Source organism: Pteropus alecto, unplaced genomic scaffold (assembly GCF_000325575.1).
Source record: "Pteropus alecto unplaced genomic scaffold, ASM32557v1 scaffold306, whole genome shotgun sequence".
Lineage (NCBI taxonomy): Eukaryota > Metazoa > Chordata > Mammalia > Chiroptera > Pteropodidae > Pteropus > Pteropus alecto.
This window is the reverse complement of record NW_006437748.1, coordinates 551,502-563,667: the sequence shown is the minus strand read 5'-3', so window position 1 is coordinate 563,667 and position 12,166 is coordinate 551,502. Positions and strand designations below refer to the sequence as shown.

At 31.5% G+C, this 12,166-nt stretch overlaps 1 protein-coding gene across 1 annotated transcript in view; it reads left to right on the top strand.

Moving 5' to 3' along the window:
* Positions 1 to 12,166, top strand: part of LOC102885755 (protocadherin-15) — a gene marked incomplete at its 3' end in the record, with an annotated part of 563,452 nt that overhangs the window by 998 nt on the left and 550,288 nt on the right. The gene's annotated exons all lie outside the window — the stretch shown is intronic.

Genomic DNA, 12,166 nt, shown 5'->3' with positions numbered 1-12,166 from the left:
CTTTCTTTCTTTCTTTCTTTCTTTCTTTCTTTCTTTCTTTCTTTCTTTCTTTCTTCTCTCTCTCTCTCTCTCTCTCTCTCTCTTTTAATTTTCATTCTTCTTACTCGACATTTGTCCAAGATTCAAGGTACACAGGCAAGTAACCATCTCTTCACCTTTATTGCCTTGTTATCTAGTTGCTCTTAATGGCATCAAAGATTGAGAATTTTGTTAATGCTTTACTTGGCTAAATTGAATGATCTGAAGATAAATGAATTAAATTTCCTTTAACCAAAACAGTGTTCAAATTCTGCACATATTAAGATATTCTAAGTCCTCTGTAGTTGGGAATTTGTAGAGTAATTCACAATAGCAACTACTTTCAACAGCCTAATCCCTTGAAAAGTTCTGCTAATTAGCACAGTATTTACTTCAAGTGCATTTAAATTTAATGTTCTTGTCATTGACATTTATGGAGATTATGACTCTCCAGCCTAACAACAAATTTAAAAATGTAACAATAAAAAATAATGTGACTGTTGCTTTGAAACAAACGAAAAATCAATGAAACTTAAAAGAACATGACTTTATATTAAAATAATGCATTTTAAATTGTGCCCCAAGAATAGATGACAAATCAGCATGCTGATATTTATGTCATAAGGCATTCTATATTTTATGCATATTTAGTGCTCACATGGAGCAGGCAGGGAAGGATTCAGTTTCTTTGCTAACATTAGACATTCACAAACCCTGTACTTGTTAGCAATGCAATTTTAGCTATCAGAGGAGCTCACTCCTATTTGAACCTGTGATGTTATACATTGGTTTTCTTAATCTCATTCTAGCTCTTCTTTATTTTTTTTGAAATGTGCTTGCATAGCCTCCAAAATAAGATTATCAGGTCACTGTTAGCCATCACATAATCTACTTTCTGAAGCAGCATGGAACTTCACACCTGCCGAGTGATAGTTTACAGTCAAGCTTCCCCATAATGTACTGTACTCATGGATGCTTTTGTTTATAATCACAGTTAGAAAGTTATCTCAGTTCTCTCCTGGAGGTAAGAGACTCAATATAGGAAAACTGATGGATAGAAACTATGGCAGAGAAATGTAAATTTTGTATAGCGTTTTACAGAGATTTCTTAACTTTATATGCTTTTCAGTTTTCCTTCTATACTAGCATCTTCAGAGGTGGCCCCAGTGGCAGTAATGATTCTTTGCCCTTAGGCCTCTTCTAGGTCTTTACTTCTCTCTGGCTCCCCTCAGTCAGGGACTTTGACATCACTTTTATTGTATTGTTCATGAAAATGGCTTTCATAGTTATCATTTTTTCTTTAATCCGTATAAAATTGCAAACTCATACTCTGCAGGAATAAAGGCAGGACTAGGCGAAGCATGGTTAACACACAAAATAACACTTGACTAAATGTGTAATATTAATTTCTTGAACGATTATTTTTGTCCGAATGCTTGAGGATGCAGGTTAGATTAAATGAAGATAATGGCTATAGTCAAAATAAGGTTAGAAACATGCAAGAAAAGATAAAAATGAAAACGCTTTTGACATAGATAATACACTGGTTGGATTAACCCTTTTTGATAGTTGGCAACTGATTTACATTCATTGAAAAACATGAAGGAGAAAAACTGAAATGACCCTAAGGCAATGAGTATAATAGTCTAGACTTTTATTAAAGAATAAGATTCTTCTGGACTTTTAATTAAGAACAGTTTCCTTTTGCTTTTCTATTTATTTTCTTATTTGGGTATAAGGAGTTGGAAAGAAAAACAAATAAAAACTTTATTTTATAAATACTTTACCTTAAAATAGAATATTCTAGTATTATCCAAATATGTGAAACTGTTTCTAAGAAAAATCTATTGTTTAATTATTATTTTTAATATTTTATAACAAAATTTTTGCTTGAAAACTTTGGCTAAGATTTAAATTGTTTTATATTTCTCATTCAAATTGCTGAGATAAGTTTTTAGATTCAGTAATAAATTTGTATATGGCCTATTTCATTATGGACATTTCACTTGTTGGATGATGATTTGTCTAAGCAAGCATTAGTAATTGAGATTGATGGTATTTTATTAAAAAGTCATAATTTAGCTAACAGAAAATTAAAAAACCTAATCCTAATAGATTTATAGTTTATGGTCTCCCTGCTGCCCACTCGAGAGAGCATTAGGATTGATATTTTGCTATAGTTTAATGCATTATCAATCCTGACAATTTTGCTTGAATGGGATTACGTGCCCTGATCCCAAATTGAGTGTGGGGAGCTCAGGAAGGAGGTCCTTTGGGAAGCAGAGGAAGCAGAGCCTCTGTTAAATTGTATGTCGTGTAAGATAAAAGATATACAAAATATCTTCTTTGTTTTAACCAATAATATTATTTACAATGAGGTAAGTAAACCAAGTTGTGCACAGGGTTTGTATTTTTGTTTCTTTTGTTTTGATTTTGAGTTCATAAGTGAACAATGAAAGGAAGAGAGAGAGAGAGGAAAAGAGGAAAATGATATATGGGTAATGGGCATGTTTTATTATTTCCACTGCATTTTTTAATTGTTCGTATTTAATATATATCACTACTATAATCAAATAGGAAAAATATTTATTTTAAAAAAACTATATATTATAACAGTATGACTAAGTTTTAACCAAAGTGTTAAAGTTTTAAAAAGGTATGTATGCCAATATGTCTGTGTGTATGTGTCTGAGAGAGAGAGAGAGAGAGAGAGAGAGAAAGAGAGATTGAGATTTTACCTGAGTGTGCACAGACCATAAAAGCCAATAGGACTTCATTAAAGAAAGAATTTTCTCTGGCTGCTCAAGTGTTTAGCGTGGAAACCAAAACTCTTCTGTCCTGGCCTTGAGCTATTACATAAATTAGCATATATCTATGATGTGACTGTAACCCTTACATAGCATGTAGCGTGCAATGAGAACAATTATATGAAGAGACCCTGTTTTTAACCTCAAAAATCACAACTCTTCCTAAGGCTCAGTTCCTTATAGTTACTAATAACTCTCTGAAATTCAATTTTATACATTTTAACACACCATCTGACATATATAGCCAATGTTTAAAAAATTTATCTTTATTGCCATTATTAATCCATTACTTATAAATAATTATAGTTTTTAAAAAATTATTTACATATTGATTTATAAATGAGTATTTCGTGTTCCTGTGCAGTATTTATATATTCTTTCTTTATATTTCTCCAAATTTACCAAACACTTTGAAAACAACTTTGTTAAATTACATTTTATTCTTAAAAGTATTAATGATTGTATCCTTTCCTTGGAAAGCTTACTGATTCACATGAAACATTAAGTGAAGTTTGAGGAAGAACATTTTCAGGTTCATGTTCATGCTTGTTGTTACATAACCCATGAAAGTTCAGCGATGAGACACCAAGTCAGTCAATTAAGGATATAACCAAGTTCTAAGATCTAATGCAAATGTGTTCTAAATTTGACACTAAAAACCTAGAAATTTCATTTTTATCAATGCATCCACAGGTCATGAAGTAGAGTGCCACTGGATTATAATAATTAGAAGAGAATGGCATACAAATTACAATCTCGATAATAGAATGATAAGGAAAATATAACTATCCAATGACCTGAAGCACTTGCATTTCTGAGCAAGATGGTTCACCCCTATAGATGCCTTAATAAGACATGGTTAAGCAAGAAGAATTAAACAATCATAATGATTCATGTTACCAGGTTACTGTAGGCTCTCACACGAGGCACTGTTATAGCAATTCCTCTGCCTCATGGACTACATACTCTATTTGTGGGACATTCACTTTTTTAAAAATTTCTTATTCTTTCAGTTTGTTATTTTTCAGCCTAATTCAGTTAGCTTACTTTTGTTAACATTATCTTTCTCTGAACATGGTATAAAGCAGTAGTTTCTTTTGAGCCCATTTCAGTTATAATTAATTTAAATTAAGGATGATTATTGAAGACTATACCTAAGTAATTTTCAATGAACATTTTTGTCTCTGAAACTTCTTAACTGCTAATTTAAATATGATTTCTTAAGATAGCATACATAGAAATAGAGCAAATATACATGCATACACAGAGACAGACAAATATATACACATACATGTAGTATATAGGTAATACATATTTTTGACAAAAATAAAACCATGTACAGTATATATGGTTATATAAATTTTTACCTAAATATATTATAGATAGCCTTCTTTGTCTACTCCTTTCACTTCTTCTATTTTATAGACTATGTTTTTATTCTGAGACGTTAAATTCAAGTTCTGAGAGTAGCTGTGTTTTTCCTACAGGCTGACTTAAAATCGTGAAAGTTTGTATCTTTTTGAGCTTTAACTATGAACTATTATATTTGTATACATTATGTAGATTACATTATTATATATATTATACATTATTATTATAGGACATTTAGAATGGGATGACAAGAAAGAACATTGTTATTCTCAATTCTTACTCCAATAAACTTGCCTAAACTAAATTTCATCTTTAGATTAAAGTTTGAATGTATTATCTTTCTTAGGTTGTTCTCATATTTGCATTTCTTGTCTCCTCTTTTCTGCAGGTGGGTAATCTTGTGGATCTTTGTATCCTGAAAATGAATTTAGTTTTAGAGCAAAGGTTTGAAAATATGGCCTTCTTATTTCAGCAACAATTAGAGCTTTGACTTCTCTAAGCTCTGACCTTGTTCCTGAAAGGATTACTTCAGTAACTTTTGTACACTCTAGTAATAGGCTCACTCAAAACCCATCTGTATAACCTGGAAGGCCAGAGAGCTAAAGAGCTAGAAAAAAATAAACTCTGATAAACAGAAAAGCAGTTATTGTGTTTAGAAGGTTCTCTCTCTGCTAACACACACACACAGGTTATTTCCAAGGTAACTTAAAATAGCAAAGTATTGATACTTTAGATAATCTCATTTGTCCTGTTAAAACAGGGAAAAGAAGGAAGAGGTCAAATTCAACACCTAAGCAATGTATACAGATAATATTTATGATAACTGGTAAGTTGGATGCTTACTTTTATGATTCTAACAGTATAAAAAAATTAACCCATTGAAAAATAAATTGCTCACATTCTAACTATATGAAAAGGCAGAATCAATTTTAACTGTTCTTAATAAAAATTGAAACTGAGCAAAGTATGACTGTAATTTTGCTTGGTTCTGAGTTGTTAATGACTCATAGAACTCATAATAGAGCGGCTTTTCTTACTTGAGTCTTTCCCTGTCAAATCTCTGTACCTGTTACCACCATTTTTTCACCAATTTCCTTAAGCTCTGAAATTTTGTTTTTCTCACAACTCCACTGAAACTGTGGTCTCTAGGGCCTTCAATGACTACTTTCTTAGGCAAATCCTATAATTGTCTAGTGTTTCAGCTAACAGCATTATTGATCTACCTTCCTATAGCTTTCTTTTTCTCAGAGGCTCTTTTTAACTGACTTTTTCTGATTATCTGCATATCAGACTTCTCTGTCTTCCTGATGAATATTCTAGCTTTTCCTATTCTGTAAATTCAAAATTGTCCCATTTTTGCTTATATTTCAATAAGGAGACATATTCTATAATAAGCAAATTTGGATATTTTCTGATTATTAAACCCTCTCCTTGGTCATTTTTTATTCTCCCTAACTTTCCTTATACACTGCATTAATTGAACAACATATCCACTGCATTTATTATTACTTTTTCTCTAGTCTACATTCTTAATTCTCTATAGAACTTTTATTTAGTTAACATTTTCTAGAATATCAACTCGGGAAAAAATATTAGGGAAACAAAAATGAGGCAATCGTTTCATTCAAGTATCATAATGAGATAGATAGTCAATACAATGCGATCTGTATAATAATAGATTTAGGTACAGTGCATGTGTTTTAGGAAAAAAGTAATAGAAAATCTGCTGAAGAATTTGGAGTAATGATAATCAGAAAATGTTTGCAGGATGAATTTTGATTTTTCAAAAAATTTAAGGAGCATATGGAAATTTCAGAAAAACAAGAATACTGAGTTGGTGTTGTGAGTTAAGATGTATAGAGATATCTCTATGCAGAATTGAGGATTGTACACGCTGTTTTATTACCTCATTCAGGGAAGGTTAGTTATTAAAGTATCTGAAGATAACAAAACAATATGTATTTGATTGTGATCACCATCTGTCCAAGGCTCTTTTTATAAGCTTATCTCCTTCATGGAACTCCATCTAACAACAATCACCCCTCTCTCTGTCTCTCTGACTCTGTCTCTCTGATTTTGTCTGTCTCCCTCCTTGTGTCACACTACTACAAGCTGTTGTTTGATTGCTCGTAGTGCTCAAGTTTTGCAATTGATTGTATTTAATGCCTTCTCATATAATATTATGATATGTTGTACATATTTCATATACGTCATTCCAACATGTTCAATAGGTTTCTTGAAATCAGGAACCATACTGCTATTTATTTATGTGTAAACAGCATCTCTTTATAATAACCACTAACATTTATTTAACATTTATTAACTAAGCCCTTCATATAGATCATTTTATTTACATTTCCCAAGAACTCCATGAGATCCTTGTGATTTTAATAATCATATACTATTTCACTACTATTATGCCTATTCCTAGATCAGGAGATAATAGAAGAAAGAAGAGGTTAAGTTGCTTTCCCAGCATAGTACTAATCCCACAATTAAATGGCAAAGTTCTACTCTTTATCTCAGTGCCATATTCAATAACCATATGCTGTGCTATTATATTATGACATCAAAATCTTAACCTTTCCTTCCAGATTTTACTCAAACTCTACTTATTCTTTGATATTAACTTGTTCATTAGTCTTTGATATTACTAATGACATTCAATCAAAATTAAATGAGAGGTTTCTTAAAGAGTATAAACTTCCAGTTATAAGATGAAAAATTTCTGGGGTTCTAATGTACAACATGGTTAATATAGTTAATAATACTGTATTGGATACTTGAAATTTGCTGAGAGAGTAGATCTTAAGTGTCTTTATTCCTCCGTTGAAAAAAAAAAAGATAACTATATGACGTGATAATTTGTTAATTAGTTTGACTGTGGCTATTGTTTCATAATCTATAATTCTCAAGCCATCACACTGTACACCTTAAATATAAACAATTTTTGTCAGTTATACCTCAATTAAACTGTAACAAAATAATGTCTAACTTCCCCTTTATATTATAATTCTATATCTTGTTTATTTTTATGTTTAGGTTATAAATTCCTGAAGACAGAGAATCTTGTTTACTTTTGTTTCCCTCAGCACCAAGCAGAATGACCCAATTAGTGGTTATTGAAATAAGTAGGCATTGAATAAGAAAAAAATAGATCGAGAGATGAAATGTCTCTTTTAACAATTTAGGAGTAAGTTGGTGAGCTTTGAGGATAGTAGCGGGAGTTCAAATAACAATTCAAAAATGTATTTAGTAAGAATTTGATTTATATGACACGTTCAACATTGACATAGGATCATAAGCAATCAATAAATATCTACAGTGTAGAGATATTACACACAGCATAATTTTTTTTGCATCCTGTTGAAAAAAAATAATTATTATATTTATATAAATTATATTACCTATTATATATGTATATCTATCATCTATCTATCTATCATCTATCTATCATCATTTATAGGACTTTTTAGATATTCAGTTGTATTTATCTCATAGTGTGTAATTTAGAAAGGAATCCATCCTTTCTTCATATGTGTTTTCTTTCTTTCTTTTTCTGATTATCAGCAGCTGCTTTGGTTCATAATGTTGGCAGATCACACTGCAGCAGTTATTTCTAAGATCAGAGGCTAAGTTCATGTTACTCTCTTAGGATCATATACTGTACTCAGGGCTGTTCAATTACACTGCTCAGTGACAACTGTTCAGCTACTCTGAGTTTATTAAGTGTCTTTATTGAACAATTGGAATACTAATGAGAGCTAATAAGGCTTAGACTTAAATAATGTGTAAAAGTCACAATGCTAACTCTTTCATCAATATGTTACATGGTTATATCCAGGATTTGGCCACAATTGGCCACAGTTGGTCTAATATCCAGGATATCCCCATAAGAGAAGAATACAGCGTTTTAAAAGAATGTTAATAATGGATTATGCTCATTGTTTCATTCATTCATTCATTTATTCATTCAGGTATAATAAGCATATGTAACATCTATTATGTGCATACTAGATTTCTAATAATTATTGCTAACATTTATTGAGAGATTTCCATGGGTCAAACACCTTATATATAATACACACCTTCCTCTTCTCACATTACATACAACACACACTCATGCACCTATACACACATAATATGTGTATTATAACATTTCAGTTACACAAGTTTACATAGTTTTAAACATACACTTTTAAGTGGCTACAAGGTGCCCAGCCCTGTTCTACATATTACAGATATAGCAAACAACAAAAACAGAAAAAAATCTTTATCTTTATGGAGTTTGCTTTATACTGAAAGGAAACAGAAGATAACCCAAATCAATAAGAAAATTATGTAGTATGTTAGTATGTGAAAGAGGTCATATCAAAAAGTAAATCAGGAAAAAGAGAGAAGAAATACTTAGGGGAATATAATTGTAAATTATCGTGTGTAAAGGACTTACTAAGAAGGTATTCTTTGAGCAAAGTTTTGAAGAAGTAGGGAGAAAAATCCATGTAGACTCCTTAGTATGAGCTTTGAAGACAGAGGGAACAGTGAATGAAAGGGCCTTGAGATGAGGACATGCCTAGTGCGTTTGAAGAATACATCACAAGCAAATGTTGAAATGTTGAGCTGAGTGAGGGAGAGAGAGGAAAGAGAGAAGACCAGAAAGATGATGGGGAAAACTGATTGCATAAAGCCTTGTAGGCAACTGTAAGAATACTATATTTTTTTTCTGCCTTTTTTTTCTTTTTTTTTTCCTCTTTCTTTTTTTTTATTTCTTCTTTTTAATTAAGTTAGAAAGCTGCTAGTGTTTCAAGCAAAGGAGTGATGATTTCAGTCAAGTTTTAACAAAATTGCTTTGGCCTTTGTGTTGCGGATCATGGTGACCAATGAGAAATTTTTAAACAATATCCCAGGAAGAAAATAAAGATAGATTAGACCAGGTCTTCATAACAGTGTTGCTAAAAATGGTTGACTGCGGATGTATTTTGAAGGTATAGGCAACAGGATTTGTTGGAGTGTTAGATATAAAGACGAAAAAGATAGAATTTAATGTTTGATATCAATATATTTGGTTTAACCATCATGAAAGGCTGACCAACCTCATCAAACGAATAAATGTAGATAGAACTGAGCCATAAAAACATTAACTATAAATGTCTAGGAAGACAGAGAAGAACTGAAAAGGATATTGATTTATGGAGACAGCTAATGAGAGGAAAACCAGGAAAGAATAGTTTACTTGAAGCCAAATGAAGAAGACATTTCAGGGAGAAAGTAATTAGCTGTGTCAAGTCTGATCAAGTATGGTAATGTGTGAGAACTGAATATCAAATTATCAATGTGGTGCTTCTTTGTGACTTAACAGGATTAGTTTCGTAGAAGTTTGAGGGAGAAAGTTTGGAATGGTTGCAAGAGAGGGCAGGGAGGACGAGGAAATGCAGGCAGTTAAATGATATGATACAAAGTTTTTCTTTTTTCTTTCTTCTTTTTTTCTTTTTAAGTAATGTGGCAGTGATAATGGAAAAGTAAAAGTAACATTTAAAAATTTATTCCCCACCTCAAGACCTAGTGAAGTATGGAAAGAATAAAACCACCGCTCCTGAGAGGGCTACAGAAAAATGACATCTTCTCAGAATAATCAGATTTCTAGTAGAGCACAAAGAAGTAAAGACTGTTAGCAAGGTATATATTCTCTTATTTAATCTATTTAATCTTCACTAAAATCCTATGAAATAAGCTCTATTATTATTCTTGTTTTCAAATAAGGAAACTAAAGTTTTAAAAATAACAAGCTATCTTGCTTATTATTGTACAGCTCCTACATCTAAGAGCTATGATCCTAGCTCAGACAGCCTGGCTGAAACTGCCACACTCTCCACCACAGTATTTCATAGACTTAGTACAGAGTGCTAAAGGACTCATGAAAGTACAATAATATGAACCCTAATTCATGGAACTTTAGGAAAATGTTGGAAGCTATGATCAATTTCTATTATATGTCCATTTATTCAATACATATTTATTAACATCTATTATATGTCATTTTTGTTTGCTAAATTCTGGGGATGCAAATATAAAGAAGATACAATCTTGACCTCATGAATGTTACTGCCTACTTCATATGAAATATCAACAAAAGGGACAAAATGACATTACAAGTATAAATCAATGTACTATAGATTATGAAGGGTTAGATTCAAAAGAGTGATATTTACGTTGCCTGCCTAGAAGTGTGTTAAATTCTTTCAGTTGTAATTAGTCATATAAAAGATTTTTAAAATAAGATAGGTTTGAGTTACTTAGAAAATTAATGTAGAGCTACATTAGATTCAAACCCGATACATGTAAATTCACATGTGCAAATCAAAGCAAAAGGAAACATAAGAGGTTTAATAGATGATAAAACATTGGTAGTATATGGATATTAAAAATTATCTATGGCATAATAGTTGAAGCGTGAGCTTTGGAATCAGATAGACCTCTTTCAAATCCTCACGAAATCAATATATAATTTTTTATGAGCTATAGAATTTCTGTATGACTCAGATCTCCATCTGTTAAACAAGGAGAATAGCAACTTCAATTAGATTGCTGTTAAGATTAACTGATATGCAAGTAAATTGCTTAGCATGCTTTCTAGCATGTAGGAAATGACAAATACATGTTTTTGACATATAATAATTATTACTATCTTAAAATTAAAGTAGGATAGACAACATTTCCTCACTGTTAATCAATATTTTTAAATTTTTTTATATGAAAACATTCACACACACAATCACACACTATATATTAAATTGATCACTCCTTTCTTAGATCAATCATTATAACTTTTATATACCTTTTTTTTCTGTGTATTATAATTCTTTGCATGATTTTCTGTTCATCTAGCTTGTGATTTTTTTAGCTACATTTATTAAGGTATCGGGCATAAAATAGAAACTCAATAACAATTGGTATATGCATCTATTCCATTCTCTCTCTCTGTCTCTCTCTCTCTCTCTCACCTTCTTCAACTTTGTGTCAATTTTATTAGTTTCTCTTTCCATAGATGAACTTTCTTTAGTTCCTTCTTATTATTCTTTCTTCACTCATAGGTGGATGTTTATCTTACCACTTTATTCTTGTCATTCTTCTCCTTTCACCCAATCTTCTCTTCCATTCTCATTTTTCTCTTTTCAGTTTCTCTGTCTTGTTACTCTTCTCTCTTCTCTCCTCTCCTCCCCTCCCTTCCCATCTTCTGCCATCCCCTTCTGTCCTCTCCTCTCCTCTCTTCTCCTCTCTTCTCCTCTCTTCTCCTCTTGTCTCCTCCCCTCTCTTTCTCTTTCTCTCTCCTTGCTGAAATCTTTTCATCTCTCTGTTCCCTTTTAGCTAATTTAAATTCCAGAAAGTACAATGAGCATTTTCTTACCCTAGTCACTTGTAACTGCTGTATCTACTTAAAAAGATAATCTTAACCAGACTTTTTAGGCTCCCTTGTTACAGGAAGGAATTAGGATAGCATTTTAGAGAAAAGAAAAAAAAAAAATCCCTGAGTACATTCTTATAATATAAAAATTCCCGGAGTGCACACACTCATATTTCAATATCTCCAAAGTTTCCTTCTATTATCATATGAGGAGCATTTTAAAGGAGATGCCATTCAACTTCCTTCCCAATGAAAGTGTAGTTTGAAAAGATTTTCAATTTATTATTTAAATATCTGATATTTAAATTCAAACTAGGACCTTTGTCAAATAGCATTTATTAAATATTAATTACATAGAAGTTCATTTGAATATCTAAAGTGAGATATAGTCCAAGAAAAAGTAGAAATAATATTGTCCAGTTAACTGCTGACACTGGGCCTGAGCCAGTTAATGCAATGTCTATTACCTCTGAGAGTTTCTAGACTCTATAAACTCAAGAGCCCTTTTTCTAAACACCACTTTAAATGTGATTTTTGAGTGTACATTCCCAAAAGAGTGATATTAGAA